Source organism: Sus scrofa, chromosome 1 (assembly GCF_000003025.6).
Source record: "Sus scrofa isolate TJ Tabasco breed Duroc chromosome 1, Sscrofa11.1, whole genome shotgun sequence".
In the NCBI taxonomy this organism is placed as follows: Eukaryota; Metazoa; Chordata; class Mammalia; order Artiodactyla; family Suidae; genus Sus; species Sus scrofa.
Genome location: NC_010443.5, coordinates 154,904,690 through 154,919,187, shown reverse-complemented (window position 1 = coordinate 154,919,187; position 14,498 = coordinate 154,904,690). Strand labels below are relative to the sequence as shown.

Genomic DNA, 14,498 nt, shown 5'->3' with positions numbered 1-14,498 from the left:
GTGGCCTCAGGGCCTCGGGCCTCCGGGAGAGCGAGAGCAGGAGATCTGGGGTGCAGGTTGTGGGGCGGGGCTGGAGAGAGGCGGGGCAGGGGGGTGGGGCCAGCGGCCCCCCCGCCCCCGAGATCCGAACCGGAGGAGTCTCTTAAGCTTGCGTGTTCCCGGCTGCAGTGGCTGCCTTGCGGTATGGGACGAGCGGGGCCCGAGCGGGCGGAAATTTGAGAGTGTGAGTGTCTGAAGACTTCTCCCGGCTGGCGGGAGGTCTCTGCTGATATTTCCCCTTTGGTTGTAAGGAAAGGACGATCAAACAGGGCTCGGAGGGAGAGGGAGATGAGAGAATGTTCTGGGTAGGATTAGAACTGTTGGGAGAAGCGGGCCGGGCAGGATGACGCTGTGGGATATCGGGAAGCACCCTTTAGGAACGACTGAGCAGTGAATGAATGTGAGTCAGCCTGGCTGAGGTTGGTGTCATTTAGAAATGCAAAATCAATGTACCAGATTAATATGACACTGACCTCCAGAGCACAGATACTAAAAATCAGAGGAAAACAAAAAAGACTAATCACCTTTATTGATTGAAATAAGTTCTCCAGCGGTATAAATATGGAAAATATGGGACAAACAGATGAAAGGAATCTCTTTCTTATTAAAGAAATGGAACCTGGAATTAAGACCCACAGGCATCGAAGAAAGTGTGGCTCAGGTACCATCATATGTGTGTGCAATTCCAGACTTTGGTACTCGTAGAGCAGCGGTGACTCCTATGTTACCGGACATAGGGAACTTCTCAGACATCTGAGATTACATTTCAGCAGGAGTCAACCTAAGGTTTGCCCTCTACCATCACAGATAACTTAGTAATAATAGGAAAACTGTGAAATATCAATTGTTTCAAATGAACAACCCCTCCCCAGTTGGGAATTGATGACACCTTCAGTTTCCTCCTATTCCATCCCATTTTGGTAAAATGAACAGATGTGCCTATTAAAAAGTGAGTGCCTTAGATCACTTAGTGGTAAAACCAAGCAGTAGATGTTGCTGGCAGAATAAATTTCAAAATAATTCACCTGGGAGGTGAAATGTGGCCTCTATCTCCTCATCGGTCTTCTCTTTTATCTCCTTGGGGACCCTCCTCCAGTCCAAATAGCCAAACTGGCTTTTGTTTTGGTGCTTTCATAACTATGCTTATCCTGTTCCTTCCTGCATAGCATTCTCTGCCCAACATCTCCATTTACTAGTTGAATTTTTTCTGACTGTTGAACTTCTCTTATCATACTTGTCTCAGCACAGATGCTTAAGTTTGTCTGTAAATACACCCTAGATTTTCCCTAACCAGAATGAATTACTCTAGCTCTCTATGATTTGTATCTATATTCAGCCTTTAGATCATTTGTTTTATGCTTAGTATTTTCCCTGGCTGACTCCTGTGTTCTGTTTAAATCTGTTTCAGGTCATGAGCAGTCTCTTAGTGCCCTTCATAAGGGCAGTATCTGTGTTTGAAATAAGTTGAACCTTCAGCAGTTGGACTCACATAGAGCATTGTCTCCTCCACTGAGGTCCATTCTGAAACAAGGATTCTCCTTGGAACTCCAGGGACAGAACTTCCTGTAAACATCTGGACTGTCCCCCCTGTGTGACCCAGATGAAAAAAGATGACCAAGGGCTTTCAGCCTCACTTATGGGAGAGAGTGGAGTTGGGGGTAAGAGGAGTCCAAACAGAGATTCTTATAATTTTCTGCAAAGAGGAAGCTTTGGAAACTGACTAAGAATCTGTGTAAACATAGTGAGTAAACATGCAGACCATTTCTCAGAACAAAATGTGTGGACAGGGTTCCTCTGTTCTGTGGATCCAAAGTGCCTCATGATGCTAAGGCAAGGTGGATGGTGGAGACTTAGAATGAACACAGACATTTTCCAGGGGAATATTTTAACTTCCAGCCAATCCTTTTCTTTTTAGGATTTAACATCAATATGATCATTTTCACTTTACAGATGAATGAATTCAGGTGCAGACATTGTGGCTCTCAGGTTTGCCCCATGCATCTGTGCTAAAGCCGGGGGATGGCCCTCACCTCTCAGCATTACCAAATGAGCTTTCAGGCTAATGCACTCTGAACTGGCATCGTCTCCCAGTTGTGAGTGCTTTGAAATAAAACAGAAGCTATGCTACAGCTGAACAATTCAAATCATTGGCAGAAAGTGTGGTAGGTAAATGGCACTATGAAAAATGAAAAGCATCTTGTTTCCTGTGAACTAAAAATGGATAGGTCCAATTATTGCCCCTTCCACACATGAAGACTGCACAAAGTTAGTTAATTATAAATAATTCATCCAACCATAGAAGGGATGAGCTATATGTTATATTACTGAGCTTTAAAAATCTTTATGAGTGTAGCAAGAGACACATATACCAACAGCTGCTAAATTCAGAATCCTGGGGCAGTATCTTATTTTAATATAAGGGAAGAACCACACAGTCTATCGCTCTAGGGATTTCCTGCTATATAAAAAGACCTTAAATCTACATGAGATTTTACTCGTGATTTCAAAGCACTTAATAAAAAGCTGTTTTGTTTTGTTTTTTAATTTGAATATCTTTTAACTCTACCCCCAGCCACACTATTTACAACACAGATAATGCTTTCTGGACTAGATTGCCCAAGGCAGAGGCTTCCTTTTTTCCTCCTGCCTATTTCCTTCTTTACTTTTTTCTTTTCTTTTCTTTTCTCATCCTTTCTTTTGTTAAATTCTTCAACACCTAGCTCAGAGCCCAGCACTTTGTGTTGTGTGTGCATTGACCGTTGAGCATGAATGATCACCCTCACTGCCAGAAGAGTAAAAAGTCATAAACATCGGAGTGGGTTGCTGAGCTCTGAGCAGAATCAGAAGCTCTAATTCTCCCAGTGGCTCTGCGGAACTTCTGCCTACTGCACAATCAGGAGTTGGAGCTGTGTCTTGGGGTGACTTAATTCAAGTAAAACCTCAGACTGGGATGTCAGCCAGCATTCTAAGGAGAACTTCTGTAAGAATGTTATGTCTTAAAATACGTAAATTCAAGTTCTGAGCCTTAGAACATAAGGCAAATAGTACCTTGCCTTACAGAAGGATAAAGTACAAGCAATAAAACAAGCCAAGTTGCTGCCTAAAGTCCCTTGACTGAAATCATATTTGTCCATGATCTCTTATTTTGGTGGACCTTTAATAACTGGGACAAGGATATTGAAGAACTAATTGCTGTGCATTCAGCAACTGACTGTGCGTGGGTCTGCAAGGCATGCAACCCATGCTTGTGCAGAACTTGGAAACTTGAATCTGGGGAAGACTTAGTTTTTCAAACTCTTGCCATAGCCCTTCCTTGATAGGGTTTTACCTATGAGAGCTCAGATGCAGATTTCTTGAGCCACTTAATCAAGGCCAGATGTATACTCTATTCATCCACTAGCACTGTTAGGATGAGTTTTGCCCCAGAGTTTGGGGAGAGATAAGCAGCTGTGATTGTACAGAAACAGACACCAAACTTAAGCTGAAAATTTTACTGCACAATTGGCCAGCAGTAGTAGGCCACACCAATAATAAAGACAAAACCACCAATTTAAAGCAGCAGTAGAATCTGGGAAATGCTCTTTCTGCAATTGCTTTGAATACAAAACATCTCAGAATTACAGGGATTTTGCCTGCAGAGTTGCTAATGAAGATGTGGCTGGCAGTGTCCCTCGAGTTTGTTTATCCAGCTGTACAAGAGTCTGTATGACAGTAACTGGATTTATAAAAATTTAAAAATACCAAAGCCAACTTCTGAAGAAAGAAGTTTCCCCTAAGTCCACTAAAACCTTGTATTTATAAATGAGAAGCTTTATTGCTACCACATCTGCTTATGTATAGGTGTGCTTTTACTTGAAAGAAAATTGTAGACAAGGTGAAACTTAAAAGGGGAGAACAAGATGGGCCCTTCTTCTTCCTCCCCCTCCCTGTACCAGAGGTCAACTATGGGGTGGGGGATAATTTTGCCCCTCAGGGGACATTTGGCAGGGTCTGTAATTTTGATTTTGATTGTTACATTGTGGGATGAGGAACTGCTGGCATCTAGAGGCCTGGAACACTCTTGAGCATCCTAGACTGCACTAGACTGCACTAGACTGCCCCTAACCCCAAACAAAGAATTTCCAGCCCAGAATGTCAGTACTACATTCTGCCCTAGCCCACTGACTCCAAAAATTGAGTATGTGCAAATTGTTGGTAGTTGTTTAAATCAGATCTTGAATTCTCCCCTGGTTTTTCAATCAGCTTTTGGCCATTAGTTCCAGAGACAGCTGTTACCAGATTTGTTCACACAGGGCCTTCTGTTTAGCAGATCTTGGGTCATTTATCTTCCCTTGACCAAAGACACCACTAAACCTAGCTATTTCACCTCAAATGAAAGCCTAGGCTAGGTTTCCAGGTACAACTGGCAATAAATCAATGACTACAAAACAGTAAGGGGAAAATGTGACTTTAGGGTTATCAGAAATCCCCTGCCAATGTTAAAAAAATCATAACCCTTCACAAACACACAAACCCCTCAAACGTTTTTTTTAATTAGCTGAGTTTTTTTCCCTTTAGGACAATGTTTTTCAAATTAAAATCCTGAACCCTCCAGTATCAGAAAGACCAAGGTGTTATTAAAAATGTCAGTTTCTCAAATCTGTCCGAACCCTCTGGATTGAGAATTCTCGAGTGTATGAATTTGGTAATCTCCGCCTTTAAAATGCACCTGAGGTACACACCAAATTTTGAGTTACTGTTCTAAGGCAAGGATTCTCATTCTTTTCTTCCCTACACAACTGTGTGTGTGACTTTGGGGGTCTCTTTGGATGTGTACCCAAAACATCCCCAGGCTGACAGGAGCACAGAGACCAACGGGATAGAAGTTGGTGTTGTAGAATAACCCAGAGACATGTGGGTAACTATTTCACAGCTAGTTTAATTATTTTATATGCTAATTGTTTATTCACACCTGAGAGGGTGAGGCAAATAGTATTTCTAAAACAAAAAGGAAAGAAAAGACAATCTAGTAACGGTGGAACTTGTATTACATGTTTTGGGGGCAAATTGATTTAAGTGAAAGGTAGCAGAGAAGTTTGTACTGGGGCCTTGAGTGGCCAACTGCAATTCTTTATGGATTCCCCAGAAAGCAGCTGGGAGCTGGGAGCAGATGTGACAGGCCATCCCTATGTGGTGTCAGCCAGTGACCTCCCCCAGGGCTGTCACCTTAGGTTTAGCCTGCACCATGTCCTCACTGAAAAGCTGCTAGGAGGTAGGGTCCCTCTTTCCATCTATCTAAGGCCAGGAGTCATCTCTTTGCTTCTGAGCACTTGCTTCATTTTTGTCTTTTCTGAGGATCAGCTTTATCAGATCCTTCATGGGGACATGACTAACCATGGCTGCTCTTCAGCTCAAGTTTATATCATCTTGATTCTACCAGTGGGCAGGAATAATTTTTTGAACTCCACATTCAAAGTCTCAGGAGACAAAGATGATTGCACAGCACGGCTAGGGTTCCATCGCAACTCGCACAGTGATGGAAAGCCGTTCAGGGTCAAGTCGATCGAACATAGCTTAGGGGCTGACGTGTGGGTTTAAGATATCAGTCATCATAAGAGAACAGAACTGGCTCACATCTAAAAAGTATCTGCTAGAAAATGACCCACCAGGGAGTTCCTGTTGTGGCGCAGCAGAAATGAATCCAACTAATAACCATGGGGATGTGTGTTCGATCCCTGGCCTTGCTCAGTGGGTGTGAGTCGCAGATGCAGTTGAGATCCCACGTTGCTGTGGCTATGGTCTAGGCCAGCAGCTGTAGCTCTGATTTGACCCCAGCCTGGGATCTTCTATGTGCCACAGGTGCAGCCCTAAAAACCAAAAGAAAAAAAAAAAATGACCCACCAAAGAGCCATGCTCCCCCTTAGAGATAAATGGAAAGGGTAGGCTGTTGAGGTGGTGATGGTTGAGGTGGGCATGGGAAGTGGAAGGCAGGGTGGAAGGTTGGCATCAGTCCTTCAATAATGCCTATACATTGCCTAATGCAAGCTGACTCCTCTTTCTTATCCCTCTTTGAAAATTATGGCTTTGATAGAATTTGTTAAATTTACCTGGTTATAAGAATCACCTAGAAGCCCTTGTTAAAAATATACAATAGGAGGAATTCCCATTGTGGCTCAGTGGTAAAGACCCCAACTAGTATCCATGAGGATTCAGGTTTGATCCCTGGCCCCACTCAGTTAAGAATTCAGAGTTGCCATGAGCTATGGTTTAAGGTCGCAGGCATGACTCAGATCCCATGTTGCCATAGTGGTTGTGTAGGCCAGCAGCTGCAGCTCCAATTAGGCCCCTAGCCTGGGAACTTCTATATGCCATTGGTAAAATCCCAAAAAGCAAAAAAAGAATATATATATATATACACACACACACACACACACACACACACACGTGCACGCACACACACACACACACACACACAATAGGAGATCTGAGGCCCTACTCCAGAATCATGACAATAGAGTAGGGAAGGGGATCCAAGGATTCATATTTTTAAATGCGATTTTGATCATGCAAAACTGGCAGACTACCCTTAATGGTATAATACTTTTAAAATATTGCCAGGTACTTACAATAGAGCATAAATTATTTTCAGATCTAGAGAGCAGAGTTTGATAGAGACAGAGGGAAGGAAGAATAAGTTTTGTTTGAGTGGAGCTTTAAAGCTGTGCTGTCCAATATAGTAGCTGCTAGCCATGTGTGGTTAAATTAAAAAGAATTAAAGGTAAATAAAATAAAAATTTACCTCCTTAAGTGTACCATATACATTTCCAATGTTCAGTAGCCACTTGTGATTAGTGGCTATAATATTGAGTAGCACACGTATAGAACGTTCCTGCAGGAAGAAACTGCAGAAAATTATATTGGATAAGATACAGAGAAGGAGTCAAGGATGGAGAAAAATAGTCTAATATTTATTTCAGGGCTGTCATAGGCCTATGCAGTGTTGGTAGGTAAGCATTATGATGTTGATTATGTCGGTGTACTAATGCTGATGATAATAATGACACTCATTGAGCATGTGTTACTTACAAAAGACTTTCTGTTGTAATCCTCAAAATAACCTAAAGGCTAACCATGGTACCACACTGTCTCACTAGGTAACATATGGCGGTAACAGTTGATTGTTGTCATGTGGAATTTAGGATCTCATATAACCAGCTAGGCTGTTTTTGCAAGGAAAGCCAGAAACCTAGATTTTTATGTGATACAACCTGATTTTTTTTTGAATGACTTAATTTTTTTTTTTTTTTTGAAAACACGGTGAAGTCCAAACAAAATATGTTTTCAAAATGGATCCAGTTCATATCATGCACGGTTTTGACTTTTTAGAAGCTGGATGCCCTGAAAATTAATTTCCTGATTTTACCTATGTTAGCCCAATTCTGCCCCAGGAATTCAACTTCCACTTTAATGCTGGAAAGAAAAGTTCCAGTCCTTCTCTCAAGTTATCTACTACTGCAGCCCCTTTCAGCCTGGAACAGTCCAACTGATGCTGTATTCAAATAATCTTATTTATATCTGCAGAAATGTATTAAGAGTTATTTTTCCATTTATTTAATAAATATTCAATAGGTGCTCTACCAGAAAGTGTTTGGGGAACCTAAACAGGAAAAAAATAATCCCAGCCAAATGGAGTTTATCTAACCTTAGGGACAGAAAAGGCATAATGGAAAGTCAAAATAGGTATGAACTGTTACTTCGTTTTCTGGATTTTTTTTTTTTTTTTAGATTTTATTTTTTCTACTATAGTTGTTTTACAATGTTTTGTCAATTTCTGCAGTACAGCAGAGTGACCCAGTCGTGTGTGTGTGTGTGTGTGTGTGTGTGTGTGTGTGTGTGTGTTGCATACATATTTTTTTCTCACATTATCCTCCATCATGTTCCATCAAAAGTGACTAGATATAGTTCTGTGGGCTACTGAGCAGGTCATTTTCTGGATTTTAATCACTACTTCATGAGATTTAAATGTCTTTTGAAGGAGCCTCTATATCTTGCTGTCCATTATTTTGAAATGCACATTTAAATTGACAAGGAAGGAAGATTAGCAATGACTCAGGAACTGGGAAAATGGATAGAAACCTTAATTTTGTAAGAACTCTCTAGGCGGTTTGCATTTTTTTCAGAGCTGCACCCCTTCTGTTATAATACCTGGAGTCCAGCCAGGCACAAAGCTAGCTGGCTGACGACTGCAGAAAGGAATCCTGACCTGGTTCCAGACTTTCCAGCACAGCTAGCCAGGGACATCCTATAGACAATGAGGGAATTCAGAAACAATGAATGTGGTAGTTTAGCTCTTTATCCAGGGACCTTTGGGGATGAGACTGAACCATTTTCCCTGCAGCTGGCTTCAGAGCAGGCCATGGAGAAGGCTCAGTATGAAAGAATAGGGCCATGCTGTTGGCATATGTCTCATCCTGGGCTAGAGCTTTTTATCATAGGATTCAGTCAAACCCAAAATGCAAGAAGAAAATCATCTCTCTCATTGGAATGCACAATAAATAGAAAAGAGATGGACAGAACCATATTTTCCAAAGTCTTTGATGATAAGGATCACCAAAGGCACTTAGTAAGTCCCTGTGCTGGAAATGCAGATTCAAGAGCAGGGATGGAATCAGGAATTTGGTATTCTTAGGGCACATTACAATACAAATGATTGTCATCACCAGAGAAGTTTAGGAAATACCAAAGTGGAGGGATAAAGGATTCTCTCCTGAAATGGTATTATTCCCAATCATCCATCAGCTGTGTGCCAGCTTTCATTGGCTTACGGTTACATGTCTAGACTTTGCAATGATGTGGTCCTGAGTTTTAATTCAAGCTACGAGATTATTTTGTAAGTTGCTATGAGACATTGAGCCACTTATGTAACTTTTCTGAATATAGATATTCTCGTGTAAAAATGGGGTTACATTATTGCTAACTGCATGGTAGAGAGTTGGAAATTTTAAATGAGAAGAAGTAGATAAAGTCTTGAGTTTTGGGGGTGTTCAATGGGGGCTCTTCACGATTAATAAAAATTTTACATACATTGTCTCATTTAATTCTTTTAACAGTCATGTAAATGTTCTATGATTAACTCAGTCTTGTATACGAAAAACTGAGGAAGAGAAATTCCGGATGGAAAACATCATATTTTTCTATATTGTGACCAAAATAGCACACTGGTGTCTAGCAACTTGCTTTCTGAATTTGTCTAATTTTGAAGACTGAGAACATTTTTAGGAAACATTTAATTCATCTCCCTCACTTTATAGGTGAAGAATCTGAGGCTCAGTGAAATAAACTAATTCGTTCAATATGAGAGAGAGAGAATGGGGACCAGAACTCAGGTTTTTGATGTACATCTGCACCTTTGCCATTGCATTGTTGAGGATGTGATTTATCTTTAAGGATGTCCAGTGATACATATTTTAGATTTGTGTCTTTTATATTTAAAAAATAACTCCTAAATAACCATTCTATGTGCATCTTAAAATAGAGCTTTTGTTTCAAGAGATTATCTAGTGTACAGTTGTACCAAAATTCTTTCAGAAGTCTTTTAAAACTACAGGTTTCTTTGTCCACCAGAGATCCTTTTTTGAATCAGAGTCTTGATGGGGAATGAGAATTTGCATTTTTATCAAGTTTACTAATTAAAGTTTGAGAACTAGCTAATTAAACTACTATGTCCTTGAAACCAGAAATTGAGTATTTTCCTTCTTTTGTATTCCTATCAGTTACAGCCAGAATTTTAGGCAGACACTTTGCACTTGGTTAACTCTTATTGAATTGAACTGTGATAGAACCAAATTATGGTAAAATGTTTTGATTATATAAAAATCTGTGAAGCACCTATATGGATGAATCATTTCCAAAGATATTTATACAATTTGATCTAATTTAGAAGCATAAGTCTCTTTCCAGATATATTTGTTTGGAGAGATAAGTGTGTATGCTCTTTCTTTATATATACATATGAAAGAGAGAGAGAGAGATTGGAGAAAATTAGCCTTCAGACAAATGGAATCTAGTTTAGTAGAGAGAGGGAAAAAGCCCAAATATCATGCCAATTTTGAGGAATGTTACTTTGGATATTAGTTATCTATTGCTGCATAACAAATTATCCCAAAACTTGGCAGCCAAAAATAAATGTTTATTTTCTCCTGCAATTTTGGAGGATTAACAGCTGATGGCTGGCCAAGGTCTCTCAGGAAGCTGTAGTCAAGAGGTCTGTGTTTTAACGACATTATCTTGGATGAGATATAGTAAGACCAGACATGGATCCAGATCTGGACTGGAAAGAGCTTTACACTTTTGTTACGGCCATCTCCCTGGATAGAACACAGCATGACACACATCGCCCCTGGGGAGCAGCAGAGTGGGTCCCAGGGAGAGGGAGAACAACCCTGGGCCAAGGCTTTGGGGTGTTTTCAGGGGAAGGGATGGGTGAGGCTTGGATGGCTGGTTTAGGATTGTCCAGTTGAAATCATTTCAGTGGGTTCTGGGCAGAGGGGCTGTCTCCAGCTGAATAGCCTTGAGGTGATTCAGACAAATGCATCATGGCCCTAAGTGTGAGACTCCAAAAAGGCAGGTGGTTGGAAGGTGGACTTAAGCTGCTGCATAAGAGAAATCTGGCCTCCAGCCAAGACCTCAGGAGTCAAGACAGCATTTTACAAAATTGTATTCCAGTTGCCCAGAGCTTCAGTCTTCTGAGGGCTTGAATGGCACTGAAGGGTCTGATTTTAAGAAGGCTTTCCCACTTGGCTGTGGACATGAAGCTTCAATTCTGCCCTGGCTAATCCCAGGAGGTCTCAGCTATTCATGACATGGGCTTTTCCACAGGGTGCTTAAGTGTCCTCACCACAGCAGCTGAAGTCCTTCTGGATTGATGATTCCAGATTGAGAGGCGCCAGGAGGAAAGTACATTCCTTTTATGACCTAGTCTCAGAAGTCATACCCCATCTACCTTACCCTTATCCTGTCTTTCGAAGCCACACATTTAGTCTAGCACATACTATTTTATTATTTTATTTTATTTTATTTTATTTTATTTTATTTTATTTTATTTTATTTTATTTTATTTTATTTTATTTCATTTATTTTATTTATTTTTTGTCTTCTTAGGGCCACATCTGAGGCATATGGAAGTTCCCAGGCTAGGGGTTGAATCTGAGTTATAGCTGCCAGCCTACACCACAGCCATAGCAATGCCAGATCTGAGCTGTGTCTGTAACCTACACCACAGCTCACAGCAATGCCAGATCCTTAATCCATTGAGCAGGGCCATGGATCAAACGTGTGTCCTCATGGGTACTGGTTGGGTTCGTTACTACTGAGCCATAGCAGGAACTCCCAGCACACACATTTTAAACCACTATAACTCAACTGGCAGAATTCTTTTGGAAAAAAAAAAAAAAGAAAAACTGACAAGAACATATTCTCTCATATTCTTAAGGCAGTGTTAACTGGGGGAAGAAAAATTGTTCAATTTATTCTGTAGATATTTTGGTCAATATTATGATTCCATTATTTTTCTGGTATTAAAAAGTCATGGTTGCCAAAAACAAAGGTTACTTCTTTTCAGAATTTTCATTTGTGATCATAAGGTAAACTCTAGAATAACAATGTGGATTGTCATATTAAAACAGCCATTTTAAAAAGCCATATGTGAAATGACTTACCCAAGAAAAACGTGAATACATCATTTTTATTCATTCATTTATTCAAGTATCAACTGAGTTCCTGTGATGTACTTAGCTCTGGGCTAGTGTTGGTGTGAGACAGTAAAAAGAGATCTGTGGTTCCAGTTCTCATTGAGTTTATGTTCTAGTGGAAGAGAAGCAGCTCTGTGGAAATAGACTAAAGTACATATAATCAAAAACCGAATTACAATGAAAAATATGCATGATGCTATGAAACTTGGAGTTCCCGTAGTGGCTCAGTGGAAACGAGTCTGACTAGCATCCATGAGAACGAAGGTTCAATCCCTGGGCCCCACTCAGTGGCTTAAGGATCCAGTGTTGCCATGAAGCTGTGGTGTGGGTCAAAGACACAGCTCAGATTCCACATGGCTATGGCTGTGGTATAGGCTGGCAGCTGCAGCTCCTATTTGACCCCTAACCTGGGAACTTCATATGCCACGGGTGCCATCCTAAAAGACAAAAGAAAAAAAAAAAAAAAAGAAAGATAGAAAAAAAGGAAAATGGACAAAGAAAGAATGTAGAACAATAATTAGAGAAGGCCTCCTCAGAAACTGGCAATTAATCCTTAACCTGGAACCTGAATAATGAGCTGTGAAGTGGATGAATTGGTTTTTACGGCATGTATTCTAAAAGGTAAATAATCTCAACCAACAAAGACATTCTGAGGGCTTATTATCTCAGACAAATGATAATACCCTTTTCAAAATCTGCAATATTTTATTCTTCTGTATCTTGTGTAATCTACTTATAAATCTAAGGACGTTACTGGAGGAGTTCCCGTTGTGGCTCAGTGGTTAATGAATCCGACTAGGAACCATGAGGTTGCGGGTTTGGTCCCTTGCCTTGCTCAGTGGGTTGGGGATCTGGTGTTGCCATGAGCTGTGGTGTAGGTTGCAGACACAGCTTGGATCCCGCGTTGCTGTGGCTCTGGTGTAGGCCAGTGGCTACAGCTCTGATTCGATCCCTAGCCTGGGAACTTCCATATGCCGCAGGAGTGGCCCAAGAAATGGCAAAAAGACAAAAAATAAAAAATAAAAAAGTAAAAAAATAAAGATGTTACTGGACAAATACCATGGCCTCTTTTCAATATATATCATACATCTCTCCTTCTCAGATTACACTATGGAAGGGATTACTGCTTTTACCCAAAGCCAATAAACCTACCTCTGATTTAGATACTGGAAATTATCCTTTTCCTCTGAACAGCATGTCTTGGCTTTCTCAACTCTCACTCACATTTTAATGCATCTTATTCTTGCTGTTTCCTGAGTTTTCTCTCTAAGGACAAGCAATGGCATCTGTAGATCTTTTCCAGGTCTCATCTTAACTTCTTTTCAGTGGCAGATGATGTTGCTGTTCACTCCCATTGTAAGTGAACAACTGGCCTAAATTTTTACTCTGTCTCTTTGTAGTCATTACATGTCAGAGGATCTCAAGGCTCCTGGACCATCTTCTTACTGGATCCCCCTCACCTCTACAATCTTGTACATGTCCATATCTTTAATAGCTTTTCATAGATTGTTAATGTCTTACATTTATACATCCAGCTCATGGAAATCAAATGCCTCCTCAATTACATTGAATGTCTTTCAAGTGAAACAAACATTCATATAGCCAAGCTCAAATTTGTGATTTCCTCCTACCCTCAACCTATTCATCTTCATCACTTGTGTTTTAGGGAGTGTCACATATGTCTAGTCACATAAGTCACAATACCAGTCATCTTTTCACCCCATTATTTTTTTCCCTTTCCTCCTTTTTCTTTCTTTCTTCTTTTTCTTCTTTCTTTCTTAACTTTCTTTCTCCCTTCCTTCCTTCCTTCCTTCCTTCCTTCCTTCCTTCCTTTCTTTCTTTCTTTCTTTTTTTTCTTTCTTTCTTTCTTTCTTTCTTTCTTTCTTTCTTTCTTTCTTTCTTTCTTTCTTTCTTTCTTTCTTTCTTTCTTTCTTTCTTTCTTTTCTTTCTTTCTTTCTCTCTCTCTCTCTCTCTCTCTCTCCCTCCCTCTCTCTCTCTCTCTCCCTTCCTTCCTTCCTTCCTTCCTTCGTTATTGTTAGTAGAGTTTTTTGTTTTGGGTTTTGTTTTGCATTACATTTTTTTTTTTCATTCTTGTTGGTTCAGTGCTAGTTGTACCTTCAAGGGTATAAGAAACACTTAAACAAATAGACATATGCTGTTATGATGTAATAAGCCCTAAGAAGAATATAAAGCAGATTAAGGAGTAACAGAAGCACTAGAATGCTAATTTAGAACTATCACCCCTCTCTGAGGAGTGATATTTGATCAGAGACCAAAATAAGGGATGGAACAAGGAAAGAGAATTTCCAATGTTGGGTCAGCTGGTGCCCAGGCCTGGAGGAGGGGGAATACTGAACAAAACTGGGGTTCTGCCAGAAAGCCTGTGTGGCTGGAGGCATTTAGGGGGTGTGGGGTATGGGATCCAAAGACTGAGCACCAGATAGATCCTGTGGCTCCTGCTCAGGCCCCCGGATTGCATTCTTGGTATAATGGGAAGCAATGAGGATATTCTGAACAGGGACGGGAAAGATCTGAACTGTGCTTCAAAGGAATTTCTCTGACAACTCGGGAGAACGGGCTTTGGTGGAATAAGAGTGACATCAGGAAAACCAGAACAGGATGTGGAAATTAGTAATTCTGTATGATGAGAAGATCCAGAACATGACCATTGGTGGAGACAGTTGCTACACCATTGTTAGTACCATTTATTTAGATACTCAGAGCTGAACC

General features: G+C 40.5%; 1 long non-coding RNA gene across 1 annotated transcript in view; it reads left to right on the top strand.

Moving 5' to 3' along the window:
- LOC110261617 overlaps positions 117-14,498 on the top strand; it is a 75,780-nt gene continuing 61,398 nt past the window's right edge. The window contains exon 1 of the long non-coding RNA XR_002345981.1: positions 117-223. This is a non-coding gene — a long non-coding RNA (uncharacterized LOC110261617). The remainder of the gene's footprint in view (positions 224-14,498) is intronic.